Genomic DNA, 24973 nt, shown 5'->3' with positions numbered 1-24973 from the left:
AATTAAATCAATCCATTTTTACTAGTCTGTGTATGGCCACATGGCTGTGATTTACCAGTAATGTTCTGGCATCTTACCCCTTCGGCAGCTACATAACATCTCTCTGACTCTTCCTCTTTTTCTCTGTAACTGTTTAAATTTTCTGCCTAGCTATATTCTTCCTGGCCATTGGTCTAAACAGCTTTATTCATCTACCAATAAAAGCAACACTTCTCAACATACAGAAAGACATCCCACCTCGCTTCACAGTTGATGAAACTAAGCTGTTAGTATCACATAACCAACAGCTTCCCTTCCCCCTGGAGGAATTCACCATCCAGTGTCACACACAACAGCTCTCCCTCTCCATTACACTTGCATTGAGCTGACTGTAGCCAATCAAACCCAGATTTCTGTAGGCCAATGCCAAGGAGGCCAAGAGAAAGTAGAATCTTCCTCACAACCCCCAGGTTTCTTCTCATTCTTTTTGGCATATTTGGGAGCCTTGTGTGTTCTATCATACAGCTGTCCTGTCTCCTAGGGCTATCTGCAGAAGAATCCTTGATCCTTTGTTTTGTCCTTGATACTCAGTCTACTATAAGCGCTGTAACGCGTCACAACTTTGCATGTTATACAGTCAGTGCTTAGTAAGTACTAGCAACTATTATTATATCATGATCTTATCACCCAGCAGCCACCTGAGGCTCTGGATAGGATAAAGAAAGGAATCAGAACAAGTTAAGGGTAACATCATGACTACAGTGCAGAGGAATATTTTCTTGCCGTGTTTCTTGCCAGATATTATCCTTAAGTGCTTGCAAATCTTGGGTTTATTAATAAAGTTCAGGTTACCTACAATTTAAAATCAAATTACACAGGGCTAAGGGAGCTAGGGAAATTGCTCAGTTGAAAAGTGCTGCATGAGGATTGAGTTCAGTCCCCTGGACTTACATGAGAGGACAGGTGTGATGGTGTGTGCTTCTAATCTCAGCACTGTGGAGATAGACAGGTGGAGTCTTGGAACTCCCTGGGCACTCACACACACACACACACACACACACACACACACACACACACACACACACAAAAATAAACAAACAAACAAACAAAAAACAAACAAAAAAAAACAATGCGAATTGCTATCCTGAGGAACTATAGATGAGGATGAATACAGCCTCTACATAATACACACAATGCATACATATCCACACACATAAAACATAAAATGAGGATAAATGAGGTGTTTAGCTATCTCTTCATCAGCCTTTTTACATATGAGCCAATGAGAAATAGGATACACAACGATGGGCAGAAGGGTTAAGTAGATCCCTTCACTTACTCTCCATGATGTCTCTTTGCAGGCATTGCTACCTGTCAATCAAAGCAAACAAAGATGCTAGAATTTTGAAAGATGAACAAAAAAGGGAAGAGGCACAACTTTGCATGGGTTCTAATTTTAAAAAAAACTGTAAAGAAAAAAAATAACATTTTCATAAAAACCCCTTTTGGAAGCCATCCAGGCCAGGCCAAGTCTCCCTAGGAAGCAGGCCTCCCTGACTATTTTGGGATTTCTAAGGGGGAAAGCCACAGAGATGCAGCACAGCTGGACAGCAGGAAGCCAAGAGTTTCATCAGCTAAGACCTCATCTTGACTTGTTTTGCAGGAGAAACAAAAGTGGGAAGGGCCTTTACTCTCCCTCTGGGACAAGTTGAATATTCAAAATATTCCTTTTGGAATCCCAGTGCCTTCACCTTGGAAACACTAACTCAGAGCTGTGGTTGATTGGATTGGCAGAGAGCTTCTCCAAACCTTCTGAGGGTGTCATGCCAAGCCCCAAAGCCCCACACAAAATGAAAAGAATACAACAACCATCCCAGACAAATAGCCAGGTGGACTGCAACCTCCATGCACCCTACACGCCTAAACAAATCATAAACCTGCACTTGAGACCACCATAGGACTTTTAATTTCAAAGGGAATCTGAGTTCTATTTGACTGTCCACCAATCCTTTGCTGCAAGCAGAGATCCTGAATTTTCATCCTTGCAGACACCAGAAGAGCAAGAGAATCCCTGAGACCTGCCAACCTCCATCTCTCACAGCTGGGGTTGTCACTGAGCCATCTCTCTAGCCCCTGGACTCTGTTTTCTAATCCAGTCTGCTAGTCTGTTCTTTTGCCGCGTATTCAGAGGTGTGAATCAATCCCTGTTGTCTTGTTAGTTTTTTTCTTTATTTTAAGTGCTTGAGAGTCTCCTAGTCCTCATTTGCCTAGTTACTCCTTTAGTGTGGATTATTACTTCCCGAGGCCTCGCAGATATTTCTCTTCAGTTTGAAGGATGCCTTCAAGTATCTTCTCTCATTGCTATTTTTCATCACTTCCCCTTACAGAATTCTACTTGCATACCCTGTATTGACTTTTGAATGAGAATTGTCCGCAATCATTTTAGGAAGCGGAAGTAAAGGGACATTGGTTGTACTGTGTGTACTAAGATATTAGCCACACATGAATGAGTGGAAAGAACAAATGCAGAGGGGCACTGGCCATTAGCATCCGGATCATAGAGAAAGAAGTGGAGGTGGCAAAGGCAATAGAGGGGTAGCAATATGAACAAGGGGGCGGGGAATGTCAATCAAGGCAGAAGGAAAAGGGAGGGGTAAAGGAATGTATCAGACAACCTACAATAATCCCAGCTGTCAGAAGACTAAGAGACAGAGACCCACCCCCTAGTCAAGCCAGCCTATATTTCTTGGCAAAGACTACTAAACGAAAAAGAAATAAAGAGTAGAGGGGGAAAATGTGAAGGAAAAAAAAGGAAAAAGACAATAAAGAATGAAGACGCAGCAGGAAAAGAGCTGGCCAGCGAGGCTGACATTGAGTATTTTAGGAAGGAGAAATAAATGGAAAGTGGGGAGAGCACATGGGGGGTTCAGTCTGATGAGGTCATTTGTTTGCTTGCTAGTTCAAGTTTTGACTCTGTTCCTTCCCTTGCTACTAGATGCCATTCACACACTTGTGTGGTCCTTTGCAAGGCTAGGTCACGGATGCTGGTCTCATCAACGGGAGGCTTTTCATGGGTCAGGTTGCCAGTACTGGTCATGAATCTGGGCAGGCAGTCCCTCCAAAGTCTGGTTGTCAATGTTGCTGTCACTGGTTTGTCCCCATCTCTGGCACGTGTTAGGAACCTGTGTCTTTGTTTCCCTGCATACTCAGGCTTCAGTCGGGTTTCCACATTGCCAAATGTTGTGCAGTTCTGATTTAAAGTTTGTTTTTTCACAGTCTAGATGTTCTGCTGGACTGGTTCCATCATATTATCCCATGATCCTTTCTTCGAGGTTTCCCAATATGTGGTTCACGAAGAGCCCAGGGTGACCAATCACAGATAAAAGCCAGTTTTCCCTGCACCTCCCCAGCCTGGGCCAATGCTTTTGCTCCATGCAACTTTTGTCTCATTGCTCTCCCTCTGTTCCCTAAAATATCTGTCACTGATAGTAAAGGGCAACTTTTCTGAGGTTGTCACAGAATCACTCCCTCTCAATGGGAGGGAAGAGCTCTCTAGACCAATCTTTCTGAGATGGACTCTGAACTTTTTCTTCTACTTTCTGAAGTTGCCTGTTTTACTATTGCAAACAGAGATTTGGGGCAGTCACCCCCATCTCGTCTGAACAGTTTCCCAACTGTTCCTACTTCATTCCCCATGGGAATTGTTGCTGGATGTACCTTTCTGCCATTTACCATCTAACCATCTCCAATACTTCCTCAAACTCATTTCTTTGGAATGAGATACAAATTGCCATCAAGGAATAATCTCTGATCATGCATTTACTTTTGTTTTAAAGGGCTAAATAATCCAGGTCACAGAAATAAAGTTCTAATCATAGACAACAGTAAGCAAAGTCAGGAGTTCAAACTATGGCCAAGGAGAACAGACAAAGCAAATGAACCGAACTGAATTGTGGGAACACTATACGTCCATGAATTGTGGGAAGAGCAAAAGGTAGCACAACATCCAAGAAGACATGGTTGATCTCTGGAGAAATAAAAACTGCATTTCAGAACAGGAAGCAACAGAAGAAGGGCTGTTCTGTCTTGTGGTGTTTCTTGGACATTTATGTCTCCTCTTTTGGACGTAGAACTCGCTAAGGAGGGCTTGGCTATAGTTCAGAGTTGGTGAGAGTCCAGTTTCGTGTGTCTGAAACTAGGCTCCATGTGTTTGCTTTCTGTTCTAAGATGCCTGCATGTGTGTGTGTTTTTTTTTTATTTTTAATATTACTGTTATTTTCATATTTATTTCATTTTGAAATAATTTTTGTCTCACAAAAGTCTGTAAAAAGTAACAAAATATTTCAATGCTCCCTTTATTCAGAGTTTCAAGTGCTACTGTTATAAAACCATTAAGCAATTATGGAACACCCAAAAGAACATGGATACAGTACCATCAACTAATTCCAGACTCGATTAATGCAAATCTCACTACTTGTCTCATGAATGTTGAATTTTTGTTCTAAGGCCCAATGTCTTGTCCTGTTTTCCTAAAGCCATCCAGTCTGGGACTGTTTTTCAGTCTGTTCTTTATGGCCTTGAACCTTCAGAGAGTCCCTTGATTTTGTGCACCTGAGGCCTTCTATTAATTAATTTGAGGCACTCAGTTTGTGCAAGGATGCCTCAGGAAGGACTGGCTCCCTTCTCAGCTCACAGCTGGAGAGGACATCTGTTAATACTGGTGGTTCAGTTAAGATGGTGACTCCAAGTTCCTAAACCCCGAAGTTAATATTTTCTTCTTTACAGTGAATAAGCATTTTGTAGGGAGACACTTCAAAGAAAATGAAAATACCCTATTTCTTGTTGCATTTTAGTTTTATATCTATGACTCTTTCCTGTGACAATGATTACTGTGGCATTTGATAAACTATGACTTTCTGTATCCTTCATTCCTTTATCATTCTCTCTCACCTTCCCACACCATTTTTCTCTGGCTCCTCCCCTTATCAACTTTTTATCCTTTATCGTCCTTCTTCTATTCGTTCTTCCTTTTTTCCTTCTTGCCCTTTCATTTCCTTCTCTCCCTCCCCCTTCCTTCCTGTTCAGATAGTCCCAAATTAGATATTGGGAGTAACTGTGAGTCAGCTCCCATTTCCTTCCTACATATTTCTAGTATTTCTGACACGTCTAAACTTCTTGGAACCATAGAGTTTCCAGGATCTGTAGGAGGAGAAGCTTGCTCCTCTCACAGAGGCCATGCAAAAGACAGAAAGGAGTTCAGAGCCCAAATACTGCTATGGGTAAATAACCAAAGATCTAACTTCCTTCTGCTGGGCCCCACTTACTATAGGTTCATCACCTCCCAGTAGTCCCTGCCTTTAACACATTCCCTTTGGATCGAAACTATGGCAGGAAATAAGCAAACCATCACCCTGGTTCAAACTAAACCAAAATATGTGCTCAACAAAACAACACTGAAGGCTTGCACTCCGTATTTATTTCTTCATTTGCCTCTCTCTTTAGATATTACTTCAGTTCCAAATGAATGCTTTACATTTTCATGGTTTCATCTTATAGAATGCGACTCTAGCTATAGGTGAAGTCAAATATAGACACATAAAGCTATAGATGAAGATTTAGACACAGATATGACTTATAGGAATAGAAACAAGTTTCTGCTACAAAATTTTCTACTTAATAATCTCTGCTCCAAAACCATGTTCCCATAGCACCCCTGACAGAAACAAGGTCTGTCTGTACTCAGAAAAGCATCAACTACTGAAAGCCATGGAAAACTATTCCTCAAGTCCTCCTTCACCCTAACCCTTTCATCAAACCATCTGCAATAGGTAGTTAAAGCAAGTTGTGTCTTAGTCAGAGAGCAGCAAATCCTCCAAACTATCTCAACCACAGACAGAGCAGCAGTGGAAGCCACACAATGGGGACAATGTGTGTGGGTAGAGGTCAACAGCCCATTCTGTCTACAGAGTTAAGGCCAACCCTGCCAGCCCAGAAGTATCACAGATAAATGGCATTGGTATTTTAGAGCCTGTGTGTACATATGGCATAAGAGAAATGGGTAAAATAAAACAAAGAATTATGAACTTTGGAAATTCTTCCCTGCAACAAGAGTTAGTCAACAGATTTTAAAATGAATATTCAGTATTTTGAAGGTCTCAACATTGTAAAATTGTGTTATATGATAGTAGACCATGACTTTCAATTCTAATTTGTGTGAGAAATAATTCACCCAAGATTTTTTTTTTTGCCAGTTATAAGATTTACACAATGTCAAAACATGCCATTTGCATCCTATTCCTTGGTGTCGATTCCACTGTTGTTTAATTCTTGGTCTGTTTGTAAACCAATTTGCTCAATTCTGACCGTCACTGTGTGGTGGATTTTCTCACCCTGACACTCCACTGGGTTGATTCTGGGGGAAGTGTGTGTTATGGGAGTGAAGGCTCTCTCTTCTGAATTCTCATAAGGCTGAAAGCAGGTGCCTGAGCTGGGCACCACCATCTACCACTAAAGTGCTTGGACTGCCCTTCTGTTACCTGAGGGCTTTGTAGCTGCCACTCTATTCTCTTCTAGTGTTGCCAGCATCAATGGTCAAGTCTGATTATAACTTGGCTTTGCCCCTTTGCATGTGACCAGTGTGTCTGTTTTGCTGTGGCCTAAACCAGTGGTTGCCAACCCATGTGTCAGAACCCCTTAAGGGTGCTGAACAACTCTTTTCAAGGGGATCACATATCTGATATTCTGCATATCAGATATATACATTATGATTCATAACAGTTTTGAAGTAGCAATGAAAATAATTCTATGGTTGGGGGTCACTGCAACATGAGGAACTGTATAAAATGGTTGCAGCATTGAGAAGGTTGAGAACCATTGATCTAGATGATTTGGCAATCCTTTCTTTCTCCTTCAAGTTTACTAATTCTACTAAGATGTACTTCCACTTTCTTATCCTATCCCAGGTTCTTCTAGGACATAATTTGTCCTTGGGGCCAGCCTCTCTTGCTCCTCACCTTAGAGCCTCTTACCCCAGCCTTTCTGCAATCATCAATCTTACGATGTGAGATCTGAAGGCACAGAAAATACATGGGAGTGAACCTTCTGCTGGGGAGTACCTACGACTAGAGGCATAGGAAGAGGAAGTAGAGAAATGCTTCTCACGCCCTCCTAAAACTCTCTCTCTCACTATCCTGTTGCCAGAGGGTCCCCACAGCTGTGTCCATGGCTTGGGAAGCCTACATGTTGTTGTTTGCTTCCCAAATCTCTTCTTTCATGGCCTGGAGTCATTTCACTAAACTACTTTAATGTGGCTTTTTGTCTCAGTTTCTGCCTCCTAAAGGCAAATTGGCAATGAAAAATGTCATAATTCTGCAATTTTAATTTATCCCCTGCTTCCACCCCCTGCCATTTTTCTCCTTGGCAAACATTTTCCTGTTCACACTTTTTCCCCTTTTTAAGTCCCGAAGATTCCCTATGTTCTTCCTTGTGTTTCCAAGGAGATTTGTCAGTCACACAGGTGTGAAGTTGCCCATTTCTCCTAATTTCTTCATGTTTAAAAATGGCATAGAGTATGTTCCCCATGTGGCTTTTGTTTCTGCCACTTTGTAACTCTTTACTAACTGTTGCTTCACTTCCATGTCACCCCAGCATTGGCTTGATCCTCTGTGTTGATCAACAATATTGTTAGACCCCCGGAAAACTCAGGTATCCCGGGTCCCAGGCCACGACCGCGGTCACCCCAATCACCAGGCAGATTCGAGAGCTTGCTGCAAACTGCATGAGGCTAATTACAATAAGTAATTTAACGAGCTAACCCCATGTTAGCTTGGTCTTTTGTCCACCCACCATGGCGGTTGGCTACAAAAGACAGTTTGAACTGGCTCCTGAGAGATCTTGTAGGGCAGCGTAAGGGGAGTGTCTAGGGGTACGCACAGGCTCACGATTGGTGTGCCTCCAGGCTTGGAGGGCTTGCCCTGTGTTGATTGGTCAATTGGTTGTTATGGCCCATAGGCCCTCCCAGGGTGGTTGCTATGCTCTGTGCGTCATTACTGTGCGGTTGTCCATAAAGTATACCCAGGGTCATAAAGCATAGCACCACCAGCTAACTTCTGATTGGTTCCTTGTCATGAGGTGGGCACCTAACCTCTAGTGACTAAGACAAGGTCATAGCAAGCACGTGTTACTGTCATGGCTGCTGAAATGGGGAGCTGGTCCTTCAAATATCAAATACGGAGGAGAATGGAAAGAACGAAGGACACAGTCTATACTTTTGAGTCCATAGTATGTCTCTTCTTGGACCGCATCGCAGCACAGATTTCCTTGTTCAGCTGGAGACCCAATAAAGCTGTGCACACTGCTTTGCGTGTTGCATACCTATACTTTCTAATTGTCCTCATATTCACTTAAAAATAAACTCTCTGATACTTACCTGGCAGGGGCGATACACTGATAACCCTAGGCATGCTGACTTGCTGTTTCTCCAAATATAGGGAACTTAACTGTATAATTTGTGATAAAGAGGATTAGGGCTTTGCTTTTTCCTCTAAAATAATTTTGAGAGAGAGAGAAAGAGAGAGAGAGAGAGAGAGAGAGAGAGAGAGAGAGAGAGAGAGAAAGAAAGCCAGAAATCTGGAATATAAATAGGAGCTACTTCTCTTGCCTTTGTTGTTGCTTTGTTTTGTTTGTTTGTTTCTGTCTGAAATGTCAGTTCTGGAGTTCCAAGGCCAGGACTAACCCCTAGAGCTCCTTGCATTAATTAGAGGCCATGTAGGGCTTTAGTTTGCCAAAATGGCCCCTGACCATTGACGGCAGCAATGCCTGTGAACTTGTTAGAAACATTGATTGGCAAGTCACTGCAGCAGGCATCTCTGGTAGAAGTCTGCAGCTTGAGTCTTAGGGGGGCCTCTGGTGATGCTGAAAATCCTGGAATGTGAGAAAGCCATTTTATAATAAGATGCTCTCCTTAAAACTAGGGGCAAAGCTTGTCTGAATTCTCAGGTTCCTGACTTAGTTTACTCCAAACATCGCAGAATTTGGGATTTAGATTGGTACTTTAGGGTGGCAGTTCTTTGAGGAAGATGGACAGTTTTTGTTTTGTGTTGCTTTTTCTTAGCTGCCTGGAAAAAGAATGGTCCTAGACCTGAGGCTAGAGGCCCAACTTATCCCCGGATCTGCATCTCATTAGTTGATGACCCCAGACAAGCCACTTAACCTCTCCAGGTTCCTCTGGGCCATGTAAATGCCACATCATTGAGCAACAAGAGTACTCTCTGTGTTTCCTCATTAGCTGGAGTTTAAGTGACTTAAGTGAAAAGGTTTCTGTTTTCCCTCCTGTGAGATGTCATCCATGGGAAGTGCTCTGTCATAGCTTTGAAGCTTCAACTATTGCAAGTCTTAATTTAAGTAAATTCATTCATGTCTAGAGACAGTGACAATTTCCCCCCCATGTTGTGGTAATTTGGTTAAATTTCAAGTCTTCACCAGAGCTCCAGAGCACAAGGAAAGCCTGCTTTCTGTTTGCACTGAGCTCTGCTTCTATGGAGAATGCAGTGGGAGAGTGCCCGAGCCCTGATGCTCAAGGCAATATGGAGTCCAAGTCATCTTAAAATCAGCAAGCTCTTTCTGACTCTTCTGTGGCCCACCCCATTTTTAGTTGAGATCATTACAGTTCTTTCTCCTTGACCACATAGTTATCCCTGGAATTTTTCTCTGTTCCTTATACAGATTGTGGCAACCATAGCAGAAAAATGCAAGATCTTCCCACATCATTTCAGAGATCTTCTGCTCCAACATCCAAAAGTCATTTCTTCATTTATTTGGTCATAGACATTATTTAAGAAAGAATCTGCTGGCCAAGCTGTAACTAGTTCCTAAGAGTCTGTGATCAGACCTAAACACAGAGAGCAAGCATTTAAGACTTGGAAGGCAATTTGACATTGGCACGCTATCCATCCTTATATAAATAGTTGTGGGACAGAGCATAGACCACAGTGTGTGTGATGAAACACAGGTGACTTCATGTGGCCTGAGTTGAGATGCTCACACTGGGAAGAATGAATATATAATTAAGTGAGGTGAAATACACCTCCCAAATGCTGATCCCCTAGGATTATTTAGAATCCTAAGATGGTAGCAGAAACATATTATACCAATGCACTAAACCAAGAATCCCTTATAAAGAACTTCCATTAAGTGTGTGGCCTTGTGTAAACACACAGGTTAAACACTCATGATGCTGGTCCTGCATGCACTGTAGGATCATGCTATAACCTGTGGCATTTTGAATTCAGTAATCTATGATTAACAAGTATATAATAACCTTTTAATATTAAGCATGCATTTTTATAAGTTTCTGTTTCTATCTCCAGTTTAAACTTTAGTGAAGCCTTACTTTGGGTTCAGTTTTAACAGTATTAGTGACAAGGGTAAAAGTGCGGGCCATTCAGGTTTCACAGTGTGTTTTATGAAGTTGCTTCTCTTCTGAATGTGGCAGTGGCTACAAAGTAAATAGTGACAGTGGAAGATGCTCCAAAATTTTAAGGCACAGTGAATTAATATTCGCTTGACTTAGAAATGGAATGGATTCCATCTTAACTGGGGTTGAGGTATGTTATTACGGAGACTCGTTGGCTGATAAGCTGGTAAAACTACAAGAGAACAAGGACCATTAAACTTTAGAAAATAATTTAGAGATAAGACATTTTACTAAATTAAAACACATTTTGAAGAAAGGTCATTAAATGGACATATGTTCAAATGCCATCCCAATATGTATTTCAGTGTCTAGGTATATGATTAAATATTATTCTTACTTGTAAACACATATGTCTAAATATTGTAGCTTTGTCTCTTATAAAGTGACATTTCATGTTGCCAAAAGAAACAGAAACAAACCGTACATACTGATTTATTGGTTTAAATTCTTATCACCTAGTTCACCTCTGCATTAGCATACCTCAGTCTTAACACATCAACAGTGTTCTCAACCTTCCTAATGCTGCCACCCTTTAATAGAGATCTCATGTTAGGGTGACTCATGACCATAAAATTATTTTGTTGCTACTTTATAACTGTAATTTTTCTGGTTGTGAATTACAATGTAAACAGGTCGTGACTTCTGTGGAAATACACAGCTCTAACATCTTCTCCAGCATCCTGTGATAAGGTGTGGTAATGGTGTCCACAGGTTGGGCAGTGGTGTTTTGTTAGAAACACCCAATTGTGTGGTAGGGCATGGATTTTTGCAGCATGGCTACTATAATCCTGGTTTGGCTTTCTATTGCCTTCTGGGCTGCAGTTCTTTAATAATCACAAGAGTAGTTTTATACTTCTCTGCTAATTATGCTAATTAATGTCTCCCATAGCTCATCATTGTTTTGTACTCCATAAGTAAATATTAATGCCAGGTACTGAACCAAATGATAGAGTACAGAGGTGAAAATATTTCTGTCCTCATGTGCAGTTGAGCAGAAGCTCTTGCATGGGAAATTGGATGAAGTCAGAATCTCAATAAGTAACAATTTCATAGCTAGAAACCATGGGTCTGTTCAAGATCTGCTAAGAAAATTGGGAGCACGGGAATACAGGGGAGGGATCTAGGAGAATGAGAAGGGGAGAAGAAGAGGGATGCAGAGGACATGAGGGAGCAGAAAGTTTGTGTCAGGGGAAGAATACATGATAACAAGAATAGAGATAGCATAATAGAGGGAGACATTTTTGGTTTACAGAGAAATCAGGCACTAGGGAAATATCTGGACATCTACAAAGATGACACCAGCTAACTATCTCAGCAACGGAGGAGAAGCTACCTTAAATGCCCTCCCCTGATTATGAGATTGATGACTAACTTATATGCCATCCTATAGCCTCATCCAGCAGCTGGTAGAAGTAAAACAGACACCCATAACTAATCACCGAACTGAACTGGAATCCAGATGCAGAGAAGGACCAGTAAAGAGCACAGAGGTCCAGACCAGGCTGGTGAAACCCACAGAAACAGCTGACCTGAACATCTGGGAACTCTTGCTCCCCAGTCTGATAGCTGGAATACCAGCATGGGGCTGATCCAGACCCCAGGAACATGGGTTTCTGTGAGGACACCTCAGAAATCTATGGAACCTCCTGTAGTAGTTCAGTATTTATCCCTAGCATAGGTGTGAACTTTGGGAGCCCATTCCACATAGAGGAATACTCCCTGAGCCAGGACACAGTGGGGGGGGGGGGGCTAGGCCCTATCCCAAAGGACATGATAGACTCTGATGATACCCTATGGAAGGCCTCACTATCCAAGGGGAGCAGAAAGGATATGTGACAGATAAGGTTTTAGTTGGGGGGGGGGAGATGGGTGGGAGAAAGGAACTGGGATTGTCATGTAAAACAATCCCGTTTCTAATTCAAATAAAAAAAGTTGGAAAAAGAAAGAAAGAAAGAAAGAAAGAAAGAAAGAAAGAAACCATGGGTCTGGAACTGTAGAGCAGGAACATGAAGTCATGCTTCCTTAAAATCGTCTCTGAGTGACCACACTGCCCTGGGTCCCTTTCCTTGAGTGCTTGTTATGTGGAAGAAAAAAAAATCTCATTTAAAAAAGCCTTTCTTTACAGCCGTGGTTCTTAATCAGGAACTATTTTCCCACAAGAACATTGAACATTTTGAGATGTTTTTGCCTAAAGGGAGGTGCAGAAGCCAGAGCTATTTCTAAACATGCTACAGTGCAAAGGTGGCACCACAACAAAGAATTATCTTGTTAAAAATGACAATAGGAGTTAAAGCTGGCTTCCGGGTTCTCTGTAACAATACCCTTTATTGCACAGGGCAGTCATATTGCCATTTTCATTCTACAGTCAAGGAAACTGGTACATTTATTTAAAAGAATACCACTTAACTGTGGAGGACCCATCGCCTCTCTCTTCTCATCCTTCCCACTTGCCTCTGCATCCCACTGAGACCTGTTTGTACTGAGTTAACCAGGCCAACAAGGAGTCCTCTCCTTTCCTCCTGCACAAAGTGACTAATCCCATAGGTGCCACATCAGCAACTCTAAAAGAGCTCTTCACTGGTACTTTCTCCACAGACGTCATTGCTCCAGGGTGGAGATGTGAGACTGGACACAGTCCAGGATGTATTTAGGATCCAGACCTGAGACGTTTTCATCCATGCAAGCAATTCCTTGTTGTTACAGGCAGAGGAGAGGCAAAAATATCATAGCAGTACATGCCATTTCTTAGCCAAGTAAAACCTTCAGGCCTTCCGAAGTTCACATGTCAAGCTGTGCACACATCCCAAGACATGAGGCTATTTTTCATTTTAAATGTGTAATTTAGGACTTACACCTGAAACATGACCAATGGGTTTCTCTTCTACAAGCCATCACTACTCTCAAAGATGACATATTTCCCATTCTCCAGAGGAAGATGTGAGGCAGACGCCACATGAGTTAGAGCTCTGATGGGAAATGGGGTGTGAACGGCTGACACACAGCCGGATTTCATTTTAAAGCTGTGTGTGTTTCAGAAGAGACAGTGACCCAAGAACCATCTCCCAAGGTCTTAAATATTTTCAAGGCAAAGGCATACATGGAGAAGGGTTAGCACTTGGCCCAGCTTTCCCCAGAGTGGGTGTGGGTTTGTGCAATCCATTTTCAACATTGGTATTTATTGTGTGCTTCGTGCAATAACAAACTTAACGGAAACTAGCTAGCCATGTTATTATCTTACACGGAGATCTTGGTCCTTGTGCATCTTGGTCAGTGGTCATTCAGGATGATTTTCATTACAGGAAGCAAATGTACTGCAGCTATTAGTGGTATGAGGATTTGTACATGTTTCAATGGCAGGTCCTAGGTTAGGATAGCTTTGAGGTACTGACTCAGCATTCAGGGATGCCACTAAGAACCAAGCTCATTTGTCCTCAGCATAGTGACATTCTTTGGGATCTTAGATGGGCACAGCAGATCCAAGGGCAGAATTCTGATGAGAACTTTTTGAGACAGAAATGGCACAGTTCTTCTTGTATCCCTTTATAAAACCAGATGCCCCAGGGAAGATTTCTCCCAAATACTTTGGGTCAAATTGCTTTATGTGGCCATTTTAAAATGAGCTCTTAGAAACAGAAAGAGGACTGCTGACACTAATGGTGGTCTCTCAAAGGACAGGGGCCTCAGCCTCCACTAAAATACAGGGTCAACAAATACCTGAAGAACAAAGACTGGCTGTTAGAGAATCCATGAGATCATTTGTTTCTTGGGACAACCTTAAGGCATGCCTGAGAGTTTGCTGTATCTGTGAGATACTGGAGAGCAGCCCATTTAAAGACTCACCTCAACAAGGTGAGAGTTGAAAGTGTCAGGAACATGTAGAAATGGTTTGTTGTAAAGGGGTGGCAGGACAACTAGTCCACAGCGCAATTCAGAGCGCAGGAGGAAGAGACCTGGAGCATCGCAAAGTGAGATCCCAGCCCCATCCCTGCTCCTCACTAGTAACGTGGCCTTGCTCATACACAAGTTTCCTTAACCTTAGTCTGTACTGCTAAATAATGTTGCTTCCTGGAAGGGCTCTAAGGGCCAAATGAGACAATGCATCTACTCCCAAACATTTATTGCATAAAGACCAACAGCCCAGAAGGGGTATGTGGGAAAAATAACAATGACAGCATAGTGTTAGAATATAGGTGAGGAGATGGAGCTGTGGATGGACAGGGGAGGACCTTCTTAGTCCCTCATGGTGAGTTCAGACAGGGGTCCCAGAGAAAACAGCATCTGCAGTCGGGGATATATCTCAGTGTTAGTGTCTGAAGCCTTGGGTTCCAGCCTCAGTGTTGAAAATAAAACTAGCCAAGCAATGGTCAGATTTGCAAAGAGAGAATCACAGGGTATGGGGAAAGGAGAGCAATTCAGGTAGAGGAAGGAAGAAAGGGGAGATAACGGAAAGAAGAAGGAGGGGAGAGGCATGGAGGGAGACAGAGGGGGGAAGAGAGACAGACAAAGACACACAGAGAGATAGAGAAAGACAGAGACAGAGACACACAGAGAGACAAAGACAGAGACAAAAAGATGGAGACAGAGAAAGAGAGAGAGACAAGCAGAGAGAAAGAGAGACAGAGAGATGGAGACAGACCAACAGAGATATCTAGGACAAGTACACCCTAGAATGGAGCACTATGTGTTGTGTGAGGGGACTTACACAGATAAGACAATGAAGTAACCATGGGTTAGTCTAACCTTTAGACAGTATAAGAGTTTTAATCCACATGAGGAAACTCAGAACAAACCCTGAATATCACATCGACTGGTGGGCTTCCAGTGGAATATCAACCATTCTTTTCCTTTAGGAACCTGACTCTGAGGCAGAAACCACAGGTTCCACAGAATCCTCTCATTGCCTCTCTCAGTCAAAGGTCTAACTTTTACCTCTACTCATGGCTACATCTTAGGAAGCCCACATTTGTCAGCTTCTCCCACATATGACGGTGTGAGCAAATGCAGTCCACTAAGCTGGATTCTGGAGGAACTTACTCAGCTTGTGGAAACTGGCTTCCTTTCTTTGTCCTTTTCCCCCTCCTGCTAATGAACACAGATGAAATTTCCAAGGCCCAAGTAAATGTTTGGGACCACGTAGAAAAAGTCTGATGCTAGAGATTAAAGCAATCAAATAGAAGAAATCTGGCCCTTGCCAGATCTAGACCACTTAACTGGGGAAGGGGCTGTGAGAAGGCGGGGACTGGGCAAATTCTAAAGGTTTGGGAGAACATTCTGACAGTAATCAAAATGTGGCAATGATAATAACAAAGGATGATGGGACTGTTAGGATTGCTTCCCAAGTGCACACATAGCATACAACCCACACCAGGAAAATGTCAGAGTGGTCTAGAAAAAAATTTCTGTTTCCAAAAGAAAAAGATGATGCCTCATTTTCTGAACATCTTTGTCTGGGCAACACTTGGGTGGACCATAGCATACTGCTCCCAGAGGACTATGGAAAAATCACAGAACAGGAGTCACTGCGCTGGACAGTGACTGGCTATTGCTGTAGGTCAGCTTTTCCAATTCAGACTGCCCCAAGTCTTATCATTTAACACGGTTCGAGTTGTGTTTCTGTTATTTAGAGTCAGAGACAATTGACCCAGTCAGTGACTGACAAGATCAGTTCCAGAGGATGGGCTGGGAATGGAAACTACAGAGTCCCATTGGCCTTCGTATGAAGAGGTAAGTGAGTACGACTCTTTCACAGAGACCAGCTGTCAACAGACATAGGACATACGAACAGTAGCTGGTGAGGGTGGACTTCGACAAAGGTTTATTTGTTTGTTTAACTATGGTAAAAATGTGTGGGGAATGGCTCAGGTGGTAGAACCCTGACCTTGTATTCATGAAGTCCTAGATTAAACTTGGTATGCTGGAACACACTCATAATCCCAGCACTCAGAAAGTAGAGGCAGGGCGTGGGGGTGGGGGCAGAAATTAAATGTCATCCTTAGCTGCATCTCAAGTTTGAGCCACCTTGGTATACATGAAAATTAAAATAAAATACAAAAAAAACAAAAAATTTTAAAACATAAAATCTACTAAACTACAAAAAATGAAAAGAATTTACAATAATAAAGCTGAGCATGGTGGCTTGCCTTTTACCCCAATGTTTGAGAAGCTGAAGCAGGAGGATTGCTGCAAGTAAAAAGCTAGCTTGGAATACAGAGTGAGTTCTATGGTAATTTGGGCTATAAAATCAGACTCTGTTTCCAAAACACAAGTAATACTAAGTAGAATCAGTCAGAAAACTTGTTTAAATGCTAGTGCAGAGCCACCACTTTAAAAAAAAATGAACAAGAATGAATTTTTCTGTAGGGAAAAAAACAAGAAGAGATAAAGGGTTGTGGCCTGGAAAAGATGCTATGATTCATCTCAGATAGAAAGAGGAATAGCTCCCTTATCCACAGCGGATAGAAAAAGATGTACATAATTCTGTGGTATAAACACAAGACATTAGGAAAGTTCTTCAACCCTTCCAGTTTTTCTGGGAAGATGCAAACGGGCAGAGGACAAGGATGCTAATCAAGCATCTGGCAGATGTTCTCAGAAGTGCTAAAGAGCCTACTAGATGCTTTAACTTACATGCCTGAAGCCTGGAACGTGCTGACTGGAATCACCTCTGTTGAGCAGAATAGAACAGGTAGCTCTAGAGGCAGGTTAAAATCGAGATGCAGACTGGGTATCATTCTGCTCCTCTTAGAATGAAAGGTTAGGTAGTGGAGAGGGGCTTCCCAAGCCCTGGAAGGTTTCTTCTGGTTGAGCTAGGAGGCTCATTCCAGTGCTTTCTCAAAAAGTGCAGCTTAGAGCTGGGGTGGTCATTATGACTACTGCTAAGTGAATGAGTGTGAGCACTACTTTTTAAAGTCTGTTTTAACAAGGCTTTGCTCTCAGACCTCTCGTTTGAACTTCAATAATCAAATGTTTGGAAATCGTTAAGTAGCTGCTTTGACTTGTTTAACGCCATGGTCACAGACACTTCACGGAGCTGACACAGGATTTATGTCTCAATAACACAATAACAGTTAGTGTGCACTGTGTTTGCAGAATGATTTATGCCCGATCTGAGATTGGAGAATGATTTACACCCAGTGAGGGGCAGAGTTATGAGACACTCTGCTAAGACACCCCACATCCTGTCACTGGCTTGCTTTCCCACTTGTTGGGGGATGGCAATGTCCATGTTCAAATACATTTCCTTGATAGTCTGTCTGTTCATTAGAAGGAATTAGAAGTCTGAACCAGCAAAATGTTTCTAATCGCTCCTGTTCCTGTTAGTCATCTATAAATTTCACACCATTCTGGGACAGTCAAGGGATGAAAGCAATCACAGGAACTCAACACTGGACAAGACGTGCAGTATTCTCAACACTACATGTCTCACTGAAAGCACAGTCAATGGCCAAGCTTTTCTTGGTGACTAACTTGCAGATGGCTCCAACACCACAGTCACAGAATGTTTTTCTCATGCTTGTGCTGAGACCCACAGCAAATCAGTGAGTAGCTTCCAGGAACTCCAGAAAAGTTACAGTCAGCAGTATAGGGAGACACTGGTGCAGAACAGTCCCATGGTCAGAGAATGAGCTCTGCCTGGGGCAACACCTGGCTCTGCTATCTTGCTTCACAACCCTGGCCTATTACCTGATCTGTTTGTGCCTCCCTGCCTCATCTGAAAATGTGATGGTTAGCATTCTATTGGGGGGATTATTATGTGAAAATCTGACTCAAAGAAGTCCAAAAAACCAACAATGTGTGGTTACAAGAAAGATGGTGAATGAAGAAAGAAAGACAGAAAGAAAGAGAGGAGGGGAAAAAAGAAAGGAAGGGAGAAAAAGAGAGAGAGGAAAGATGAAAAGAAGGAAGGAAGGAAGAAAGGAAGGAAGGAAGGATGGAAGGAAGGAAGGAAGGAATGAAGAAATGGGAAAACACCCTGAACAACAAAGGAGACTTGGACTGGGTTAAAGCCCAACTCTGCCCCTTGCTGTCTGTGGAAACAATGGCAGCCCGGCTGTGTTGATGACACAGAAAGACACCAGAAATCATTCATCAAGTACTTATTACTGGCGCAAATGAGGACATCTATATATTTTCCCCTTCTTGCCAATAAGCAGATGAAAAGTAGAGGTACTTCAGTGAAATCTTTTTTATTTCAATTTTCATACAATATGTTTTGATAATGTTTTTCTCCTTCTCCAACTCCTCCCAGATCTTCCCCACCTCCCTAAAGTCTAACTCACCATCCCCCCTGTCTTCTCAGCATCCCTATGTCTAGTCATGAGCACCTCCTCCCTTTGCCCTCTATGTAATTCTGCCTTGTGAATTGTTGCCACAAGGAAGAAGCGGTGCTTAGTTGCTGACTATCAGTAACAAAAAGTCTACACAAGCTAAGAGCACTAGAATTTTGATACAAGAGTGTGGAAGAAAGCCTTGAGGACTCTGGGGCAGTATAGTTCTATGACAACATTTTAGAAAAGCCTTTTGGATGCAGGCCCTTCCTTAGCTTTCTTCCTTTCCCACATGAAATGTGTGGCCAGATAGCCTAAAGGCTAAGTTGTTCTCTAGAATTTTCCTTTTTTTTTTTTTTTGGTCCCAAGCCAGTTCTCACCAACATTCTCTTCTCTAATGTGGCCATACCAGCCTGCTCCTTCCTCATAGATTCTGTGAGAAGTTCTTGTGTCATGGGTAGGCAGGACAGTGGGGATTCTCAGAGCTTCTTTTCCCTTCCCACTCTGCCACACACCCATTAACTACTCACACAGGGCCCAGTTACCTATAGCCCAAAGTCTCAAGATCTTCATTACTGTCTATTTGTAGAGAGATCTGTACAAGTTACTGGCCTTGCTTTCAACTCAAGCATTTGTTTTCTAAGCCACAAGGAAATAGAAACTGAGAACCACAGGTTTTACTTTTATTTTTTTGAAAAATGCCTTAAAATTGCCCAAGCATTTTATTTTCCAAAATATTTCATATCCTTTGGGTCTGAGGGAAAGTAAATAACATTAGTTTTGACTTACTTTAAGTAAAACTTTGAAGGTGAGAAAAATGAACTACTCAGTAGATCCTGAGTTGCAGTATTTCTTCTTTAGGTCCATTCTGCAACCAGTTTCTGAGCATACAGCTGAGATGTCAGGGGTGTTAGGTCATCCATCTCTATTCTTTCGGCACTGAGCTACTTCAAGGCAGTCCTGTGACTTGGTTTCCTTGTGCTTCATATATTCACAGTCCTCTTGGCACTTCAAGTCATTAAGATTGAAGATCTCAATTCCCAGCATCCAAAGCATTATTAAAGATTAGAGAATTTCCTAATGTGTGTGTGGGGTGTGTGTGTGTGTGTGTGTGTGTGTGTGTGTGTGTGTGTGTGTGTGTGTGTGTGTGAGTGAGTGTGTGTGTGTGTGTGTGTGTGTGAGTGAGTGTGTGTGTGTGTGTGTGTGTGTGTGTGTGTGTGTGTGTGTATGTGTGTGCATACAGTGCATATTCACATGAATGCTAGGAGATGACCTCAGGATCATTACTGAGGATGCCATCTACCTTTCCTTTTGAAACAGGGTCTCTCAGTGACCTGGATTTCACCAAGGGTGGCCTGCTAGTAAGTCCCAGAGATCCACCTGTCTCTTCCCCTCTGCTTCACGAATTCCAAGCACATGCCACAAAGCCTAGATTTTTATTTTTAATTTTAACTAGAGTCCAGGATTAAGTTAGGTCATCATGATTGCAAGGTGTGCACCTCACTTGAGTTTTAGTCCCAGCCACCCCCACCCCTGCTATGCCATGTTTCTCTAAGAATTTAAACTTCCATGTACATAGGCACTGTCCACCTTGCAAAACAAGTACTCTAGAAACCATTTCTCACTTTGGAAGAGTTTCTTCCTATTTCTCGAAATAGCTCCAATGAGTTAGAGATTCTACCTCATTTATGTATTCATTTGTTCATTTGATAAGGTCTCACTGTATACACATGGCTAGCCTGGAAATCACTATGTAAAAAAGGCTGGCCTTAAACTCAGAGATATGCCTGTTTCTACTTCTGAGGGTTTTTTTTAGATTATTATTAAAAAGTTATTCTATTTTTAAAGTGTATGTGTGTATGTGTGAGCACAGGTGCCCATGAAAACCAGAGGTAACGCCTCTGAATCTGGAGATATAGTCAGGTGTGAGCCACCCAACCTGGGAGTTGAACTCAAGTCCTCTAGAAAAGCAATATGTGTTGATAGCACTGAGCCATCTTGCCTGTTCCTCTGCCTCTTCTTTTCCTCCAAAGCTACACTTCCTCTCACAGTGTTCAGCTCCTTCCTAGCCTTATGTCCAGCCCCTGAGCCACTATGCCAGTGCTGGGATACAGTGACACCTCAGTGAGGGGGTTTCCCTGTGAGATGTCATTATGTTTATTATGCTATGTTTACCACTATAGCACTCATGCTTCCTATCTCGTTGGTTCTTTACCCCCAACAGCATCCATCATATAGTAGGCATACTCAGAATAAAATCTCTTTAAATAAGAAACAAGTATACAACATCTTCAGATAAACATCAAAATTTCATCAGTGACAACCACAGGCAAAATAGCTTTCTAATAGTAACTGGGGTGACTTCCAATTGGCCCTGTTATGTCAATAGGAAATAATGAAAGTCTTGGCACAATGTACTACAACATCAACAGAATTCTTACTAAAGTCTCTTTTATCATGTGAGCAATTTATCCTTTATAGGAAAATATTTGTTTTGACATCTCTTTATTGTCAATAAAGTTCCATTCAGAGCAATTGAGACATGGGAAAAGTTTGTTCTCTACTACTGACAATTTTAAATTATAAAAGACAATACAGAAATAATTCTTTCCTATTTTTCAACAACTTCTAATAAGGACAACAAAGCTTCAACACATGGAGGAATAGTAGTGAGCTGTCTTAGTGGATATATAAAATCTTACAATCAAGATGTGCGTCCCTATATTGCTAATAGAGCTCCCCAATTTTGGAAATTTCTGCTCCTAAGTAAACAACTTTATGTTTTAATGGAAAGTTAGAAGCATTTCTGGAACTGCTTGGAAACCCCGTGAGAGTAAATTTAACTAACTTGTGTGGGAATGACCACTTCCTTGTGTCTGGATGCCTCTCCCATTATAGGCATGGTATCACAGTTCATTGCAGCTGCGTCTGTTTCTCCTGCTGCATCTTTCTGCTCAGTGCCTCAATACATAGGTGTTATTTTCCCTTCAAGTAACTTCTTAGGGAAGAGAATATGCAAGTACCTCTATTATATGTGGCCAAGGCTCATAAATAAAAGAGTTAAATTGCAATTACCTGGAAATACCTGCACGGTGCCAAGGCTACAATTGTTCTCTTATTTATAAATCTAAGTTTAAATTAAACCAAATCCCAGGCTTTCTTGGTTCCAAATCTTCCTTTTGGCAAAACTTCTTTCTTGGTTCAAAGAAAAGAAAAGGCTTTCTTTTTTTCCCCTTTCTTTCTTTCTTTCTTTTTTTTAAAGGGGCTCAAGGCTTCTTGGACACCAAATGACTTTTACAAAGTACCATTTTGTTGAGTGCAAAAGAATAAGAAACAGATGGGTTACATTTCCTTTGAAATGCACACTTAGTTAAAATTAAAGACAAAAATAAAAAAAAGCACAGTAGAGAAAAACACTCTTTGGTTTTGCCAAGACCCAAGCCACTTACAAAAAAGAGGGCATAAGAAAAGAAAGAAAGAATAGTTTGAGATGCTCTTGCCAAACCAGCTCTCCTTTCTGTGGTGCAGAACTTCATTAAGCCTAAAACACAATAGTGCAAGACACAGAGCTGGTTGTGGAAGTAGTTGTGAGTCTGCTAAGAATCATGGGCATCAGTCAATATGCCCTTTTCTGTCCCTTTCTTCCCCCAAAATAGGTCCAGGGATACAGTGATTCCTTTTTTAAAAACTAGTTTATCCTTGAAGTAAGGTTTCTAAACAGGAGATTGGCTTTAAGTAGGAAAATACATTCTAAATTCCTAGGTTCTTGGAAACATGTCCATACTACAAATAGTAAATAAATAATAAAAGTGATTCCATGGAATGAAAAGTGGCTGGCTTCTGCCAGCTCGCTTTCATCGCATGACAGAAAAACAAAAAGTTGATATTGCCCTAGGAATGTAGGTAAAATGAATTCCTATGTTGGGATGTTGACTTCAATTCCATTTAACAAACACTATTCAGCAACTATCATATTCCAATCAAATAGCAGCTTGCTGTAAGAGGATTTTAAAAGAAGCTAGGCAATCAGATCGGGAGAGAGAAAAGGGAAAGCAACTGATAGGGTAAAATACACCAGAAAATAACTTGCTATCAACACGAAGATTAATTTGTTCATCTCAAGAATTCCCAAGAATAAAACATTCATACATTTGCATTAAGTGCATGTTGGGCTATGTCTAAAACCCTTGTACTAAACGTGTCATATAATAATGGTCAAATTTGGAGGCATGCATTTTATTGACAGCCTCCCGTTAGAGTTTCCAGAAGAAAGCTAAGGAACAGGAACAGTTGTATCCTGTCCTCACATATTTACTGAGCAGAAATTTAACTGTCTCCTGCCCAGATTGACAACACTGAGGAAGGTTAACAAGCACTTGCCAATTTTTCTTTTCAGATTTCCTTTCACACCCACCAATCAAAACCCAGCAGACCCAACTTTCTCACTGCTCTCCCATGTGTTTGTCTATGAAAGGGAGGGCAGATGATAGGGCGTTGACACTAAAATGACATTCTTTTAGATCATCTGGAGCCCTTGCCCTTTTGGTTTTTTGTTGTTGTGGTTGTTTGTTTGTTTTATATTTAGGTGATGTGTGTGTGTGTGTGTGTGTGTGTGTGTGTGTGTGTGTGTGTGTGTTCTCTCCTTCCACCTCGCCAGTTCTAAAACTCACACTCAGGTCATCTGTCTTGACAGCAAGCACCTTTACCCACTGTGGTCTCACTGGCTCAACTTTTCTATCTTGCTTGTTTGTTTTGGTGGTGGTGGTTTCTTGTGGGGCATGGTCTTGCTCTCTAGCCCAAACTGACCTTGAATGCTTCCTCTTCCTGTCTTTGCTTCCCATGTGATGAGATCATTTGTATGGACTACCATCCCCAGTTGTTAACTTCCTAAGAAGTTACTTGTGAGGAAGGTTAAAGAACCCAACAGGGTTGCTTTCCATCAGAATTGGGAAGCAATCCAGTAAGGTAGGAGTTACAAGAAGGGCCTGGAGTAGCAAAACATAGATAGTTGTCTGCTGATAGCAGGAACCCAATTGCCTGGAGAAAAAAGCAGAAGTTGAAGGAAAGGCTAGGGGAAATGACAGAGTTTCTCAGAGCCAGACTAGGATAAGAAACTACAATGCCAGTGGGACAGCTCATGGAGCTTCAGTGTCAGTGGGACAGCTCATAGGTTTTCCATGAGAACAAAGACTGGGCGGGGAGGTGAGCAGAGAAGAAAGTGCTAGGAGAGACTAAGCCTCAAAACCAGGAATGTAGCTGCTCCCAGAGCTACATGTCTGTGTGAGGTCACCAAAGAAAGGCTCTGGGGAGCTAGAAGAAATGAGGAAGCTTTTCTGGCCAGCTCTGGGATCAACTGCAGTGAATTAGTTCGAGAATAGAAGCTGAAACCAGGAGAAGGCTGAAGGGGAGACAGAGGCAGAAGAGAAGGGCAACCCTGGTAGGAAAGAATCTCTACTGGTGGCTGTTGCTTCACCCAGGGTGACGAGGGAGACTGTGCGTTCTCGGCAGAGGGCGCGCTGTCCAGCAGACACCTAGCTCAAAGGCTATTCCTGAAAGCAGAGCCAACACAGCCCTGCTTTCCACCGGCTGCAAAAGCCCCTGTTTTCCAGCTTCCACAAGGACAGTGGATACACCAAATCTCTACTTTAAAAGCTTGATACCGTAGGATTTGCCTTTCGAAAAAGGGAAATGCAAATATTTTAAAGTATAAATAATTAGGATAAAAATTTCATTTTTGGCAGGGCTGATGAAACTTGATAATTGAGTCATAGAAAACAAATTTAGGAGAATTGGAAACATCTAGGGAAGTATGCTCTTAATTCCTCAACAATACTCTGCCCAGTGGGATAGAGTGCCCCTGCCAGCCCCTGTCTACAGAAAAACAACTACCACGCACTGATAAAAATGACAATGCACACAGCTAGCCTGCCCAACCATCAAGACCACATTCTACTTTTGCAGTAGTCCCAGGTTCACAATCTGGACATCCTACCCCTTCAATCTTAATTCCTACATGGCCTTTAAATTAACAGCTTGCCTTTCAACCTGTAGTCACAGCCCAGGAACACCCTTGCTGTACGACTACTGATCTTATGCTAGAGTTTCTCTCTCTCTCTCTCTCTCTCTCTCTCTCTCTCTCTCTCTCTTGCTCTCTTTCTCTCCCCCTCTGCTCTCTTTCCCCTCCCCTCCTCTGTTTTTCAGGACTAAACAATTGCTTGGTATTTTAAGGATGCTCAACATCCCTAACAATTTT

At 42.1% G+C, this 24973-nt stretch overlaps 1 pseudogene; it reads left to right on the top strand.

Annotated features, from left to right (window-relative positions):
• Positions 1-8399: 8399 nt before the first annotated feature.
• LOC113835971 lies at positions 8400-8523 on the top strand (annotated as a pseudogene).
• Positions 8524-24973: the final 16450 nt, after the last annotated feature.

Source organism: Cricetulus griseus, chromosome 5 (genome assembly GCF_003668045.3).
Source record: "Cricetulus griseus strain 17A/GY chromosome 5, alternate assembly CriGri-PICRH-1.0, whole genome shotgun sequence".
Taxonomy (NCBI): domain Eukaryota; kingdom Metazoa; phylum Chordata; class Mammalia; order Rodentia; family Cricetidae; genus Cricetulus; species Cricetulus griseus.
The sequence above is the reverse complement of the archived record's forward strand: the minus strand, read 5'-3'. Positions and strand labels throughout refer to the sequence as shown.